Source organism: Vulpes lagopus, chromosome 8, assembly GCF_018345385.1.
Source record: "Vulpes lagopus strain Blue_001 chromosome 8, ASM1834538v1, whole genome shotgun sequence".
In the NCBI taxonomy this organism is placed as follows: domain Eukaryota; kingdom Metazoa; phylum Chordata; class Mammalia; order Carnivora; family Canidae; genus Vulpes; species Vulpes lagopus.
The window spans coordinates 63,962,804-63,980,477 of record NC_054831.1 but is presented as its reverse complement, the minus strand read 5'-3'; the positions used below and the strand labels follow the sequence as shown (position 1 = coordinate 63,980,477).

The following is a 17,674-nucleotide window of genomic DNA, read 5'->3' as shown; positions in this document are numbered from 1 at the left end:
GGTGCAGAAGAATGAAACTAGACCCTTCTCTTACACCATACACAAAGATAAACTCAAAATGGATGAAAGATCTAAGTGTGAGACAAGAATCCATTGATTCCAATTGCACTGCTGGGAATTTCTCCCAAAGATACAGATGCAGTGAAAAACAGAGACACCTGCACCTCAATGTTTATAGCAGCAATGCCCACAACAGCCAAACTGTGGAAGGAGCCTCGGTGTCCATTGAAAGACGAGTGGATAAATAGATGTGGTCTATGTATGCAATGGAATATTACTCAGCCATTAGAAATGATGAACACCCAGCATTTGCTTCAACGTGGATGGAACTGGAGGGTATTATGCTGAGGGAAGTAAGTCAATTGGAGAAGGACAATTATTATATGGTTTCACTCATATGGGGAATATAATTATTTAAATAGTGAAAGGGATTATAGGGGAAAGGAGAGAAAATGAGTGGGAAAAATTAGAGAGGGTGACAGCACATGAGAGACTCCTAACTCTGGGAAACGAACAAGGGGTAGTGGAAGCGGAGGCAGGCGGGGGGTGGGGGTGACTGGGTGACGGGCACTGAGGGGAGCACTTGATGGGATGAGCACTGGGAGTTATACTATATGTTGGCAAATCAAACTCCAATAAAAAATACACATTAAAAAGGTGAAAAAAAAGATTACAAGAGCAATAACTAGCCTACCTAATGTAAGAACTTCCTGCAACTTTATGAGAATACATTTGCTTACAATAAACATTAAAAAATATAAATACACCGCTGATGGGAATGTAAAATAATACAGGCACTTTGGAAAGCAGCTTGTCAGTTTCTTAAGTTAAACGTACACTTACCATATGACCCATCAGCTGGCAATTGTAAACAGGTAAACAGGTTGTAGTACATCCACTGAATGTGCCAATAAAAAAAAAAGAGAGAGAACTACTAATACATCCAACAGCACAAATGAGCCTCAAAAGCATGATGCTAAGTGAAAGGGACCAGGCACATAAGACTACATATTGTGTGATTCCACTGATAGGAAATTTACAGAAGGAGTAAAACTAGAGAGACAGAACAGAGACCGGTGGTTGCCGGGGTTGAGGTGGGAGTGGGTACCATCTGCAAACGGGTGTGAGAGAAACAGGTGGGATGAAGGCAGTGTTCAAAACCTGGACTGTGGTGATGTTGCATACTTGTATAAATTTACTTACACTTGTCTAGATGCCATTAAAAACGGTGAATTTTATACCATGTAAATTATGCCTCAATAAAGCTGCTTGTTAAAAGAAAAAAATAGCAGCAGAAAAGGAAAGAATTAATCTGAGCAATGTATGAATATTTTACCATGTAACACTCTCAGCTAATGGTGGAATAATAGGTCATGGAGGACATTACAAATAAATCCTGTACTCTCATCAGTAGGTTTGTTTTGTATAGAGGCAAGAATGAAGCAGTCCTGAAATTATTTTAGATTCATTATGAAACTGAGCAAATAAATAAATAATAATTTGAGGGAGGTTCTCATTGAAATAAAAAAGCCACATGCATACATAGGATAGAAGAAGAAGGCAAGAAGAAATCCCGAGGGGATGAATGGAATTGAAATTACGAATCCACGATTTCTAAGACATGTGCATGTACTGATTTTTGTATGTACATAGACATTTATGTCCATTTATATGTGTATATGTACATGTATAAATATCCATTGATTTTCTTGTTCATCTGACTGAAAGGTACAAGAAGCAGAGTCCCCAAGAACAGAGAGCATACTTTGCACCCAGATCTTGGTTTCTAATACCTTCTCTCATTAAAAGGAACCAAGCCTCTTCCTAGATATGGCTAAATTCAGGACTGGGGCAGGTAGGCACAAAAAAAGCCTGGAAAATCTTTTTATGCCATATATTAAGGAAGTGCTCAACATGGTGTGGGGAGAGGGGGTGTCACATATCACTGGGATGCAAGAGCCAGTTTGTAGGGGCTCCACTGGTCAAATCCAGGACAATCTGAGCAGCAAGATAATTTAATACAAGAGTGAATTATAAGTTACTGAAAACATAGGTATTTATGAGTCTATACCTAATGATCAGTATATAAACAACTGGGAAGTTCCTGCCTGCAATGAAGTACTAAGTGCCAAATGATCAATGAAGACGGAGCAGCAGAGCTGAAAAATAACCATTTGCAACCATCATAGGAAAGACCCATTCGGCAAAAATCAATAGATGCTGGATCCAGATGGAAATTTTGATGAGCAGGATGCGTTTGCATTGACTTAAATCATCTCCCCACAGATTGCATAGATATATATGAGGCTGACATGAAGTAAGTAGATAAACTGTTAATAGTAGGTAAGTCTGGGCAAGTAGTATAGAGATATTCTTTGTAATATTCTTACTTATTCTTACTCATGCACTTTTTCTATATTCGAAATAATTTCCAGATAACAAGTTTAAAATTGAAGGAAAAATCTGAAAATTGTCCTTTGCCCCAGTCCCTCTTCCTGGGAGCAGGCCAATGTTAACAATTTTGTATGTATATTTCTAGGCCCATTTTTTTTCTTTTTTCTTTTTTTAATATTTTATTTTTAAGTAATCTCCAAACCCAACATAGGTCTTGAACTTAAAATCCTGAGATCAAGAGTCGCATGCTCTACCAACTGAGCCAGACAGACACTCCTCTAGATGCATTTTCTTAACATAATATAAAATTTACTATGTTAACTATTTTTAAATGCACTGCATTCAATACAAAAGACTGGAATGCTTCTGGATGTACATGTCATACTTGTGCAGGGGCCATGCCAATCTTCCCTCTGTCATTCCAACTTTCTGTGCTGCTAAACCAAGCACACTTTGCTTTTTTAAAAGTATAGCTTCCAACATTATAAATGTAAGCATACCATACAAAGGGAAAAAAAAGAATAAAAAAGTAAAGGTGAAAGATGGCTTTTCCTAGTAAAACAAAAACAAAAAAACTGTGATTAGTAAACTGCAGGATTTTAAAGGAACTTTTCAGGCAGAAAAAGAAATGATAACAGATGGAAATTTTATTCCACACAAAGGAATAAAGAACACCAGAAAGAGTAAATATGTGGGTAAAAACAAAAACATTCTTTCTCCTACTTAATTTCATTAGAAGACATTTACTTAAAGCAAATATAATAAAGTGTGTGGGGTTTATAACATATACACAAGCAAGATGCATGACAACAATTTCACCAAGGACAAGAAGAGGAAAATGGAAGTGTACCAGTGTACTGTTCTTACGTGTCACCTGAAATGATGTAAGATTATTTAAAGGGAGACTACGGGGGTGGCTGGATGGCTCAGCATGTGGCTGGCTCAGCATGCCACTCTTGATCTCGGGGCTGTAAGTTAGAAACCCATGTTGGATGTACAGATTGCTCAAAAATAAAATCTTTTTTAAAAAATAAAAATAAAGGTAGACTATGATTGGTTATGATTTGTTAGATATTGTAAATCCTAGAGCAACAACTAAAAACAGCTTTTAAAGGAGATATAGCTAGTAAGCCAATAGTGGAGGTAAAATGGAATCACGAAAATATTAGATTACTACAAATAAATAAACAAAGAATGGTACCTGGGTGACTCAGTTGGTTAAGCATCGAACTCTTGGTTTTGGCTCAAATCATGATCTCAGGGTCCTGAGATTGAGCCCCACAACGAGCTTCCCGCTCAAATGTTGGGTTTTCTGCTCTTTCAACCCTCTGCGCCTCCCCCTCACCTCCTCCTGCTCCTGCACTCTCTCTCTCTAAAATAAATAAATAAATAAATAAATAAATAAATATTTAAATAAAGAGACAAAGAGGGCAGCCCGGGTGGCTCAGCGGGGAGCCTGCCTTCAGCCCAGGGTGTGATCCTGGAGTCCTGGGCTCGAGTCCCACATCGGGCTCCCTGCATGGAGCCTGCTTCTCCCTCTGCCTGTGTCTCTGCCTGTCTCTCTCTCTCTGTGTCTCTCATGAATAAATAAATAAAATCTTTAAAAAAGAGAGAGAGAGAGACAAAGAAAAAAGAGAACAAAGAGTATATTGGGATCAATGGAAAACAAATCTGAAAATGCTAAATTTAAAACTAACCATACCAATAATTACAATGAGTGTGAATAATCTAAACACTCCATTATTATATACATCAAATCATTATATTGTACACCTAAAACGAATACAATGTTAAATATCAGATATAAATCAATTTTTTAAAAACCCACTCCATTAAAAAACATTGTCAGATGGAATGAGGAAAAAGGAAGATATGTTGTCTACAAGAAACTATATGCTGCCTGCAAGAAGCCAACATTAACTATAAAGACATGGGCAGGTTAAAAATAAAAGGGCAATAAAAAGTTTCAAAAAATTTACAGAAAAGAGTAAAAAGGATAGATAAATATATATGTCATGCAAGCACTAGGCAGAAGAAAAGGAACTGACTATATTAATATTACACAAAGAAAATTTCAGTTCAAGGGACCATAATAATAAAGGTTCAATTCATGAAGAAGACAAAACAGTGCTACAGAGTTTCAAAATACATGAGGCAAAATCTGATAGAAGTAGAAGAAATACACAAAATTATAAATGGGTTTCAACACTCCTCTCCTAATAATTGTTAAAATATGTGGGCAAAAAATCAATAAGAATACAGAAGACTTGAATAACATATCAACCAAATTAAATTAATGGGCATTTATAAAACGATCCACCTAACAACAGCAGAATAAACACAATTTTTAAGTGTACACAGACCATTTATCAAATTAGACCATATTTGGGGCCATAAAACTAGCCTCAATAAATTTTAAAGGATTGAAATCATCCATAGTATATTCTCTGACCACAATTAACTAGAAATCAATACTAGAAAGATAAGTGCAAACACTCCAATGTTAGTAAACTAAATAACATACTTCTAAATAATATATAGGTCAAAAAAAGAAATCACAAGTGAAATTAGAAAATATTGTTAAGGGGGAGCTGCGGGCTTTGGTGCAGACATGGCCAAGTCCAAGAACCACACCACGCACAACTGGTCACAAAAATGGCACAGAAATGGCATCAAGATGGTCACAAAGATATGAATCTCTTAAGGGGATAGACCCCAAGTTCCTGAGGAACATGCGCTTTGCCAAGAAGCACAACAAGAAGGGCCTTGAAGAAGATGTAGGCCAACAATGCCAAGGCCGTGACTGCCTGTGCCAAGGCTATCAAGGCCCTTGTCAAGCCCAAGGAGGTTAAGCCCAAGATCCCAAAGGGCAGCAGCCACAATCTCAATCAACTTGCCTACATCGCTCACCCCAAGCTCAGGAAATGTGCTCATGCCCACATTGCCAAAGGTCTCAGGCTCTGCCGGCCAAAGGCCAAGGCCAATGCTCAAACCAAGGCCCAGGCTGCAGCTGTGACCCCGGCTCCTGTTCCTGCTTCTACTCTTGCAACGCAAAGAGTGCCCAGGCCCCCACAAAGTCTCCAGTGTAGAGGCTTCTGCCTGCAGTGTGAGAATGGTGACCCCTGGGCTTCTGTCTACATAGGCCTGCTGTCCTCCTGTGCTATTCTTGAGTGAGCTTTAGTTGTTCTGATTTTCAGCAAATTTCCCCCTTTTATCTAATTGTGCTACAAATAAACCTGAGGCAGGATCAAAAGAAAAAAAAATATTTTTAACTGAATGAAAATAAAAGTAACACTTATAAAGGGGGGGGTATGCAACTAAAGCAGTGCTATAAAGGAAATTTGTTACTTTCAATGCTTATGTTGGAAAGAATACAGTTTAAAACCAAATATCTAAGCTTCCACCATAAGAAACCAGAAGAAGAAAAACAACTTAAACCAAAGTGGAAGGAAAGAAATAATCAGAAATCAATAAAATAATAAATGGACAGAGAGAAAATGAAGCCAAAGCTGATTCATTGAAAATACAACTGATAAATCTTTACCTAACACTGAACAAGAAAATAGAGGACACAGTCACCAGTATTAGGCATGAACAATTCTACATATACCAAAAAGATAATATGGGAATTTATGAATAACTTCAAGCCGATAAACTCATCAAATTAGATAAAAGGGGAAAATTTGCTGAAAATCAGAACAACTAAAGCTCACTCAAGAAGAAATCTTTAAAAATCTCTATTTATATATATAAATGTATTTATATTTTTATTATATATTTATTATATATTATAAAAATATTTTATTAATATATTTTAAAGATCTCAGTTTATATTAAAGTTATGATTATAAACCTTCCCACAAAAAACCCCTTAGCTCCAGATGGCTTTTATCAGTGAATTCTACCAAATATCTAAGGAAAGAATTGAACCAATCCTACACAAAATAAGTAGAGAGGAGAAAACTTTCCTATGTCTTTTTTGAAGCTAATACGAACACTAAAAAAAGAAACTAAAAGGATAGAAAACTGCAGACCAATACTCTTTGTGAATGCAGACACAAAATCATTAAAATTGTAGTAATGCAGATCCAGTTAAATATTTTAAAAAGAGCATTCCATGTCCCAGTGGGGTTTGTCCCAGGATTGTAAGATTGATTCGACAATGCAGGACTCAGTAAGTGTAATTCACCATAATAACAGACTAAAAAGGAGAGGCTATGTGATCACCAGTTCAGTTCAACATATGTAGAAAAACATTTGACAGATATCAAAACCCATTTATAATAATAAAAAAAAATCAAACCAACTCTCAACAAACTAGAAGTAGGAGGAAATATTCTCAATTTGATAAAGGAAATCCACCAAAAATGTAAAGCTAGCATCATACCTAACAATTTAAAACTGAATTATTTTCCCTTGCAATCAAGAAAAGTTCCCCTCTTGGCGTTTCTATTCAATGGGAGTTCCTAGACAAGGGTATAAGGCAGGAAACCAAAATAAAATCCATGTAGTTTGGAAAGGAAGAAATAAAACTGCCATATCCATTGGCTCTGTGGTTGTTCGTGTAGAAAATCCTAAGGAAACTGCCAAAAAAGCAACTACAACTAAGAAGTCAATTGGATAAGAGGATTTGATAAGAGGTCAACATACAGAAGTAATTGTATCTCTAAAGGCTAGCAACAGACAGTTGGAAATTGAAGATTTTTAAATATCATTTTTTTTTAAGATTTTATTTATTTATTCACGAGAGACAGAGAGAGAAAGGCAGAGACACAGGCAGAGGGAGAAGCAGGCTCCATGCAGGGAGCCCGACATGGGACTGGATCCCTGGTCTCCAGGATCACGCTCTGAGCCGACCGCAGCGCTAAACCACTGACCCACCCAGGCTGCCCTTAAATATCATTTGTGGTGGCATCACAGAGCATGAAATATTTATGGATAAATTTAGCGAAATATATGATGGTAGGTAAATTGAAAATTCCAAAACTTTGCTGAGATAAATTAATGAAGATCTAAGTAAATGATGAGACATACTTTGTTCATAGTGCAATTGGCTTAATGTTGTTAAGATAACAATTGTCCCTAAATTGACCTATTGGTTCAATGCAATTCCAATCAAAATTCCAGCAGGATTTTTTGTAGAAATATATATACAGATGCAAAAACCTAAAATGATCAAAAAACAGTTTGGAAAAGAACAATCTTAATATAAAGCTAAAATAATCAGGACAGTGTGATGTTAGCATAAGGACAGACATAGAGATATATGAAAATGGTTCAAGAGTCTAGAAATAAGCCCACACATAAATGATCATTTGGCTTTCAATAAAAGTGCCAAGATACCAACCATGAAAAGATGGCTTCTTTAACAAATGATTGAAATCAATTTGGAAAAGATAGTCTCTTCAGCAAATGATTTCGGAAAATGAATTTTCACATGACAAAAAAAAGGAGCCTCAATTCTTATCTTACATAAGAAAATTAACTCAGAATATATTCTCAACTTAAAAGGAAAATCTAAAACCATAAAACTTCTAGAACAAAACAAAAGAAAAATCTTTCATAAACCATGAATTAAAAATAATAAATGGGAAATATCAAAATTTAAAACTTTAGCTCCTCAAAATACACTGTTAAGAAAGCAAAAAAGGCAAGCCACATATTAAGAGAAAATATTTGCAAAATGTTCATCTGATAAGGGACTCATATTCAGAATTTGTAAAGAGTTGACAAAATAATAAAAGAACAGAGTCTGATTTTTTTAATGGGTAAAATATTCTAACAGACATTTCATCAAAGAAAATGCACTAAAAACAAATAACATGAAGGGAAAGCTCCATATCATTAATCATCAGGGAAATGCAAATAAAACCACAGCGGGCTACCACTATATCCCCTCCATAATGACTAAATTTTTTTAAACAGGTAATAGTAAATGTTGACAAGGATAGACTCGTACCCAGAGGATAGAAATGCAAAATGGTAAACACCTGGTTTCTCATGAAGTTATATACACCCTTACCATCTGACCCCATAATTTCATGTCTAGATATTAACCCAAGAGAAATGAAAGTGTACATCCTGGGAAGACATGAATGTTCATCACCACTTTCTTCATAGTTCCAAACTGGAAACACACCAAATGTCATCCACAAGTGAATAGAAAAACAAATTGTGGAACCCCACCTCCTATGACATGGGAGCAGCTGAGCATGCTGAAATTGCACCCTGCTTCTTCTTGTGCCTTCGCCCCCTTGGCTGCCTCTCACCTAGCCAACAGGCCACTGCCACTGTCAACTCCTTGGGGTGAGGAACTGTCTCCTCTTAGGCACCCTATGCCCATGGCCTAGCAGAGTCTGAGATACAGTGACTGCCCCGTAATTATTTGTTGAATGAGAGAATTTCACTGCTTTTCAATGTTCATTGAAGTTCTTATTTATGCCAAACCAGTGTGTGCATTCTGGGCATTGGATTCTTTTCTCATGCCTTGCTTTGGTGGAGAACACTTCATTTTGACTTCTGGATGACCGGCCGGGGTCAAGAGTGTTTACGGGGCAGTGATGAGAGCTCCTGCACGCCTGCTCCCTTTTTCTTTCCTTTTGATCTGCCAGAGGTTTCAGGGACTTGAGCGGAGGTTTCTTCCATCCCTCCTTAGGCTCCGGCGCAGTGCCAGCCTCAGCCCCACTGTTTGAATTATATGCTCCTTTGGCCAAGTTTTAGGAGCCAACTTGCAATTTGGCTGTTGCAATATGTTCTGGCTCTTTCACATGTGGTTTGGGCTCATTGATATTCATAAGCTTGCAAGGAGGAGGTTCATCTCACCAGGGAGGCTGGGCGGTGGAAGAAGGGCCCTTTCCCCGGCTCCCTGTGGCATTGGCAGGGCCACTGTTCTGCCTGAGAGTAGCCCAGATCCTTCCAGAGGAATTCCTTCAGTTCCCTTCCAGATGGAAGAAATCTTTCATCTTTGAGTTTTAGGTATTTTGGCCTCCAAACAGAAGTATCCAAAAGGCCATGTCACCCTGGCAGACACTGAGTTTCCACCTTTTGGGAATCCTGATGTGTTTTTCATTCAGTTAAAAATATGTTCCCAGGGCCAGCATCCCACAGCAGCTAGGAAGCAATGCCAGAGAGGAGGGTAATGTCCACGGTGGCAGAGATTGCTGCAATTCTGTGGGCCAGAATCCAAGGAGATTGTTTTTTCTTGGAACAGATTACTATTTCTGCTTTTTTCCCTGCCCCCCCTCTCTGATTAGGTCATGGACTCATAATACAAGCATGTCTTTGCTTTCCTCACTTCAATTAATCCATTTTCCAGAATAAGCACTGAGCCCTTATTTGATTTCACCAACTGGTGCACGCACATGCATGAGTGTGTGCATATGTATTTGTGTGTGCAAACAGTGTTGGAGCCTAACCTCTGATGCTACACGTTCAAGGAGTTTCAGCATAGGAGGGCCTCCTGCTGGCTAGAGTAAAATAATAATACTGAAATATTTATATGCATATTTACAGTACATGCTATGTGCCAGGCACCATTTTAAAGGCTTCTCAGAATTTATCGCCTTTAATCCTCCTGGCGACTCTGAGGTGGGCTAGTATTGGCCTCGCTTCACAGATGATGGAACTAAGGTTTATTAAGGTAGAGTGATTTGCCTCGAGTGATTGAACTGGTTTTCAACCTTAGCAATCTGACTTCAGCAGTATACTTTTATGGGACGCCTGGGTGGTTCAGTGATTGAGTGTCTGCCTTCAGCTCAGGATGTGATCCCGGGGTCCTGGGATCGAGTCCCACCATAGGCTCCCCATAGGGAGCCTGCTTCTCCCTCTGCCTATGTCTCTCTCTCTCTCTCTCTGTGTCTCTCGTGAATAAATAAAATCTTTAAAAAAATAAAAAAAACAATACTTTTAATCTCCACATATTGAGATGGAAGAGTTAGCCCTTGGAATCAAACCATCAAATAAAGAGAAGTCAACATTCACCCCTAACTTCATATTGTTGGCTGTGGATGGGCCACATACTGCTCAAAGGTAAGGGCCAAAGTGTCCAGACTCTGACCTACTGGTTAATTTTCTGCAGAAGTGACTGCTTGGTGTTCCTCAAACCTCATCTAACCTAGACCTCCAGGAACTTGACCAGGGTTCCTTGAGGTGAGAAGAGCGGCTTGTGATTCTCTAGGAGCCTGTGAAGAATGGTAACTGGTAGGAACCACCTTCCCTCACTGCTGAGAGAGAAAGCACGGGGAGCAGTCATTTCCTTGTTCATTCATCGAACATTTATAAGCACTTCTTTTTGGGGGGTGAGAAAGGCAGCCATGGACCTGCCCTCACAGAGCTTACAGTCTAGCAGATATAGATATAGATATAGATATAGTGACTAAATGAGCAGTTACAATAGGGTGTCATGAGAGCAGTGCCAGAGGAAGTACTGGGAGAGATGGCCCAGGGAGGACACGGTCTCCCATGGAGAGGTAAGGGCACAGCTGGAGTCCTGAGGCTGTGCAGAGGCTGATCCCAGGATCAGGAGACCTTGAGAAGAGGTAGATCAAGACCACAGGATGCTGAGGGGATGCTCATTGGTAGCTGTCCCAGGGCATTCTAAGTGGCCATGAAGGAAAGTGTGTGTGCAAAAGGCATTGGAGAGTTTGAGGGTTCTGGTGTTTTCTGCCGGTAAGCCTGCACAGCCAAAACGTCTCTTATTCTCACTGCTAACGTCAACCTCACTGCTAACTGGCTTTGATCTATAGAAGCTTGATTACATCCAGCCACGGCTAAAAGCAGTTTTCTTTTTCTCCCCAATATAATTTTGTTTTCATATATTGGATCTGCCATCCTCCCAGGGAGAGTAATTCATTTCTCAAAGTTGATTTTTCTCAGAAGTAAATCCTCATTGACTTTGAAAGGCAACCAGGAAGTGACGTGGCAAAAGCCATGGAACAATTGCAGTAATTAAAAAGCTACCTCAGGCTCCTCCGACTTTTCATCAAGTGCCCCAACAACAGAGGAGAGTAAAACCCTGCCCCTAGGAAGTCTGGAACATCACTATAGCACTCAGAAATTTCTTTGAAGTTTTTTTTGTTTTATTTTAAAACATAATATGGACATTAATGAATTTTGCGTTAACTCCCTAATATAGCAGAGATTCTTTTAATATGAAAACAGTATATCGCCTCCAAATCTTTTGAGTATTTGTGCCGGAAAAGTGATCAGACTTCATGTTCCAGGGCAAGAATATCCTTTTCACTCATTTCTTTTATTACACATTGCCCTTTTTTTTTTCATAAAAACTATCAATAAATACATAAAATCTACAGTAAAATGTGAAAATATTTCACAACACTTAATGTTTTCCTCTCCCACTTTGGAATGGTGATCCCAAATCTAAACCAGAAGGCTGGGACTCATCTCTTTTTGAATCTCTGTTTTTGTTTTTAATCTGTGAAATGGGGACAGCAACAACTGCCACATAGGGGTGCTATAAGGACTAACTGGAGCTAATGTATGTAAAGTATTAGGCGATAATGAATACATCACAAAAATTTGTTTCCTTCCCATCAGTGCACTTCAGTGCAATTTAGATGAACTACAATGAAAAACATCAGCCTTCTAAATCAAGACAAAATTCTTCATAGAACTGTCTGCATGTCAAAACACTTAAAGTTTCAAGCAGATGATTAAGATTCTGGAAATGTAACTTCTATTTTCAACTCCCCTGCTAACTTTAGAAATTCATTAATTCCATCTGTGCTGTAGTCTTACTATCCAAAAGTTGGAATATTAATCCTGACTTCTGAAAATAAATGATATGAAAGAAATGCACTTTAAACATACTTCACTGACTGTTGTACTATCCTTGACCATGGTTTTCTAAGTGCATTTCAAAAGTCTGGTGAGCATAATTCAATTACTTTTCTCCTAGGAAGAGATGAGAAATATGAGGGAAAGGGGACGAGAAGAAGTGCCAGAGTGGCAGATAATAACAGAGGAGGCCAGCCTAAGGATGTTAATGCCCCTGACTTCTGCACATGACAGTTATGTCACTCTAACTATACAGTTATACAGTTATGATTATTACATAATCTATACAATTATGATGCTAGGCCAATGTCAGGCTGACACTTTGGAACATATCATCAAAGACTCCTTGAGTAACTTTTGTTAAGTTACTGCACAAGAAGACGGTGAAAGGGAAGGAAAAAATGTCACTGGACCTCAGTTCTATAACTAATGCTGTTTAAGTCATGATAAGGAATTCCTTACCATTAAATGAAATTCACTGGGTGGATGCCTGGGTGGTTAAGCATCTGCCTTCAGCTCAGGTCATGAACTCAGGGTCCTACGATTGAGTCCTGATTCAGACTCTTTGCTCGGCAGAGAATTTGCTTCTCTCTCTGCCCTTCCCCTGGCTCATTCTCTCTCTCTCACACACACACAAAAATAAATAAATAAAATCTTTAAAAAAGAAGTTTTATTGGAGATTCATTCAACATGTGGATTAAAATAGATAGATATATATTCTATTTTATAAAAGCATAATCAGAACTAAAGTGAATTATGTAATGCAAATAAATAAAACCATTAAGAATTTAAATGAGACAAAACTTAAAATTAATTTTTTGTCATAGAAAATTGCCATGTATTATTATGTTTTTATAAACAAAAGAACTTTTAAATATTTAGGTATAAGTCACTAAGAATTAGTTTTATACTCATACCCCTTTAAAGTAGACTGCTAATTTTATTTTTATCTTCTTTTTAATTTAAGAAAACATTTTTAAAGATATTATTTTTAAGTAATGTCTACACCTCATGTGGGCCTCAATAGTAGGACCCTGAGATCAAGGACTTACCTTCCACCGACTGAGTCAGCCAGTGCCCCTAGATTGCTAACTTCAACTCTTTTAAATAAAGGAATGTTGCAAAAGATTTGTTAATATTGAGGAAAACAAAACCTACTACTAATGCAAAATTTCCCTCCTTGCCTTGGTAGGAGAGAGAAAAATATTGCATGAATTAATATGATATCCCGAAGAGTTATTACATTTTTTTGATAAATATGATAGATGGAAATGGTAGAAAACAATGAGCTAGATATACAGGGTGACATTTTATTGTGCACGTAGGATTCTCATTAGTTATGTTAGATGTGTTTATATCATGCAACTTTCTTTGGCATTTTCCTTAATCTATTTTGTTCATTTACTGCCTCCATAATAACCATGGTTCCCTGCAAGTAGTCTCACAAATTTAATCTTTTCCTATTTGATTGCATTTTCATATTTACAGGGCTATTTGGAAAAAAGAAGACCAGAGGAAAATGTTGATGCCAGATTGTCACATGAAATTAAATCTATGTCCTTAAAAATGAAATGGTGCACTCATCACATGGCTGTGCTCTTTCAGAATTAGATCTAGTATTGTTTCTGGTTTTTCATGTTGCTGAGGACTATTTCTTGCTATCTGGAAAATTCCTTTCTGAAATTATCTGTGCAATATTTCATTTAAATTGCAAGATAAGATAATCTGCATTTCACTAACACTTCTAGAACTACTATGTAAATAGATACATCAGCCTAAAGACAGAACACTAGCTTCTATGTAGTAAGAGAGACACAAATATAAAAAGCATTACATTTCTGTATAGCTATCTAAGGCGATGCTAATTATCGAGTATAATCTTTTGCCATGATTTGAGCTGTTAACATTTGAAAATCTATTTCCTGAAACTGGCTGGTAATGAGTATCAAGGCATGTGAAAATCAAATAAACACGAAGAAGACGGAATCATTTCCTAAAAATTATGATCATATTTTTCATATATGTGTGTGCTTATATCATGTTTGCTAATATGAAGATGAGACGTTGTTAGTGACAGCAACAATGACATGAATTTGTTGAATGCCCTCTTATGTGCCTGACATTGTGCTCAGTCTTCTTCATGACTTACCTCCTTTAATCCTCACACAATCTGCGAAGTAAAAACTCGTAAGCTCTTATTATGCAGATGAGAAAACTGAGGTTTGATGACATTAAATAACTTGCCCAAGTTTGTACAGTCAGCAAGTGGTGACAGAAATTTGAAATAAGACATTTGGACCCCAGATCTTATGTTCTTTTTTTTTTTTTAAGTTTTTGTTTATTTATTCTTGAGAGACAAAAAGAGAGAGAGAGGCAGAGACACAGGCAAAGGGAGGAGCAGGCTCCGTGCAGGGAGCCCGATGTGAGACTCGATCCCAGGACTCCAGGATCACACCCTGAGCCGAAGGCAGGTGCTAAGCCACTGAGCCACCCAGGCTGCCCCAGATCTTATGTTCTTAAGCTACTCTTATACCTCAAAAAAATTAAGGTAGCTTTGAAAGAAACATAGTATATATGAAAAGAACATGAGTTAGGAGCATACAAGAAAGAGAACAGGAATGTAAGCAACACCAGGAATTAGGCCAGTATGTAAAAGGTACTTGCTCAGGTTGAACCAGAGATATATTCTAAGCTTTCTAGAAATCTTTGCAAAGACAAAATACAACTATAGTGCCTATATTGTGAAACTTGTGAAACTGGGCCACTCCATCAAGAGAAGCACAAACACTCTTCATATTAAGACTATAAAAATAGCCTCCTAAGGATGTTCATAAACAGAATACCATGCAATGGAATGAAGCCCATTTTCAGCAATATCCTTACGGTAAACGTGATGATGAATTTCACAGGACTGTTTCTTACTCATCTGCCAACATAGCCAAGTAGCACAATGCAGTTAAAGCAATTCTCCAGAAGGTCAGTACAACCCTGTCCAGATATATACAAGGGCCATAAGCAAGACCAAAGGCATTCACGATGCCAAGCTGTTTGTTTTTGAAATCAAAAGTTTAACCAAAACATAAATAATAAATTTACGATACAGTTTTCCCTCACTAAAGAAAACCATTGACTTTTATCTGTAGTCATGACTTATGTACAATATTTTTCAAGAAGTAAAAGTCAAAGAGGCGCCTGCCTGGCTGGCTTAGTCGGTACAGCATGTGACTCTTGATTTAGGGGTTGTGAGTTTGAGCCCCACATTGGGCATAGAGCCTACAGAAGGAAAGAAAGAAAGAAAGAAAGAAAGAAAGAAAGAAAGAAAGAAAGAAAGAAAGAAAGAAAGAAAGAGAAGTCAAAGTCATGAACATAGAATTTTATCTCAAGAGCTTTTATCTGAAGCAAGAGGAAATTAAAATAGTATGTGGTTGCCTATACAGGTATTGGTGACTTAGAAACAGCTGATTTTCATATCTGCTGCACATTCCCCTCTCTCCTTTTTTCCATCTCTTCCATGCTACTGTGGCAAGGAACATTGTGGAAAGACACCTGGAGCATCTAGAAAACCTAAAGATATAAGAGTAGACAAAGGAAAACTGTAAACATCAGTATCTGCTTAAGATACCATAGCATGAGGTCAGATTTCAAGACAAGGCTGGCCTTTTTTTTGGTAATCTTTGCCCCCAGACCACACATTATGCGAATTGTTTCATTTCACTTTGTTAGATTGCAAAAACAAAAAAACAAAAAATAAAAAAACACCCAGAAGGAACGGTGAACAGTGTATGAAATCTGAATAAGATGGGTGGATGGTACCAATGTCAGTTCCCTGGTTGCGACCTTGTACTGTAATTATGCATGATGTTATCATTGGAGAAAGCCTAGTGATGGATATATGAGGTCTCCCTCTATGTTATTCATGACAATTACATGTGAGTCTACATTTATCTCAAAATAAAAGTTTTTAAGACAAAAAAAAGAGTGTATATCTTAGAAATGGATCTTTCCAACTTCCTGGTGCGGCTGTGGATCAAACTCACCCTGCAATTTCATTTACTTGTCTTTGTTTTTCTAATTTGTGCTCCCTTCTCAAATATGCTTTTTGATTTTTTTTTTCTCCACCTGAAAAAAATCTTACTCACCCTTTGTGATCCAGCTTCCAGGACAGATTTTTCTCTAACTCTGTGCACCCAACAGATTCATCACCTTTTATGCTGCTGTCTCCATAACACTTTGAATAGAGCAATTAAGGCGGATATGTATTGGGTAGTTGCCATCTACCAGGCACCTCACCTTTGATCTTTGTAACAATTCAGTGAGAAAGATACTATGGCGATCCCCATTTTACAGATGAAAGAACTGAAGTACTGTCACACGGAGAACAAGTGGCAGAGTCAGCTTTCCCAGCCAGGCACCCCCACTCCAGAGCCCATGGGTAACTGATGTATGTCCTGCCTTTTATGTACCCGCCTGGTTATCCCTTGGTCCACAGTGTTCACTTGTTTATATTCTCATCTCTCTCCCTGCTTGCAAAGGGAGAGTCACTCATACTAGCTTCCCCCACTTCTTCATCTGCCAGTCCTTCCTCCACCAATTAGGATCTGGCTTCTGCTCTCATCATGATGTCCCTGAAATCACCCTCATAATGACCAACAAGGACCCAAAGGTCCTCAACTCAGTTGGACACTTTTCTACCTACACCTGACTCCTGGGTTGTGTCAGAAACTTCAGACCCCTGGGGGAGGAGGTGTCCTTGACACCTTTATAATATTTAAAATATATTTTAACCTTCCCCCTCTCATATTAACTCTTTGTATTTTCATCTCACAAACAGTACCTTTTTTCCTATACATACACATGTGGAAAACACCTTCACTTCTTCAGTCTCGTCAAGAAAGGAAGGAGCCATCTTGTTCAAAGCAATCAGTCTCTTCCCCCCAAGAAGCAAACACACAGAAACAAACATGGTGAGTTTGGTCTGAAGCCCCACCAGGAATTTGGAAAGATCCATTTCTAAGATATACAGTCCTTTTTAGCTTAAAAACTTTTATTTTGAGATAAATTAGATTCTCATGTAATTGTAATGAACAACATAGAGGGAGACCTCATATATCCATCACTAGGCTTTCCCCAATGATAACATTTTGCATAATTACAGTACAAGGTCACAACCAGGGAACTGACATTGGTACCATCCACCCATCTTATTCAGATTTCACCAGTTTTACATGCTGTGTGTATGTGGTGTATTTTATGCTATTTATTAAAATAAATTTATAATATTACACCTTTATCCCTGACACCCCCTCTTTTCTGTTTCTCTTTCTGTGTTGTTGGTGGCTCTTCTAATTCCTTTATTTCCTCCTTGTCTACTTACCCTTGAATTTTATCCCTGCCCCCACCCCCAGTCCTATTCCTAGCATTCTTCTTTTCCTGTGGTTACCTTTCCTAGGAAGACTCACCCACTCCTGATTGTTTCTTTCCATTA

At 38.0% G+C, this 17,674-nt stretch overlaps 2 pseudogenes; one reads left to right on the top strand and one right to left on the bottom strand.

Annotated features, from left to right (window-relative positions):
- Positions 1–2,743: 2,743 nt before the first annotated feature.
- Positions 2,744–2,844, bottom strand: LOC121498318 (annotated as a pseudogene).
- A 2,161-nt stretch (positions 2,845–5,005) lies between these two features.
- LOC121497742 lies at positions 5,006–5,568 on the top strand (annotated as a pseudogene).
- Positions 5,569–17,674: the final 12,106 nt, after the last annotated feature.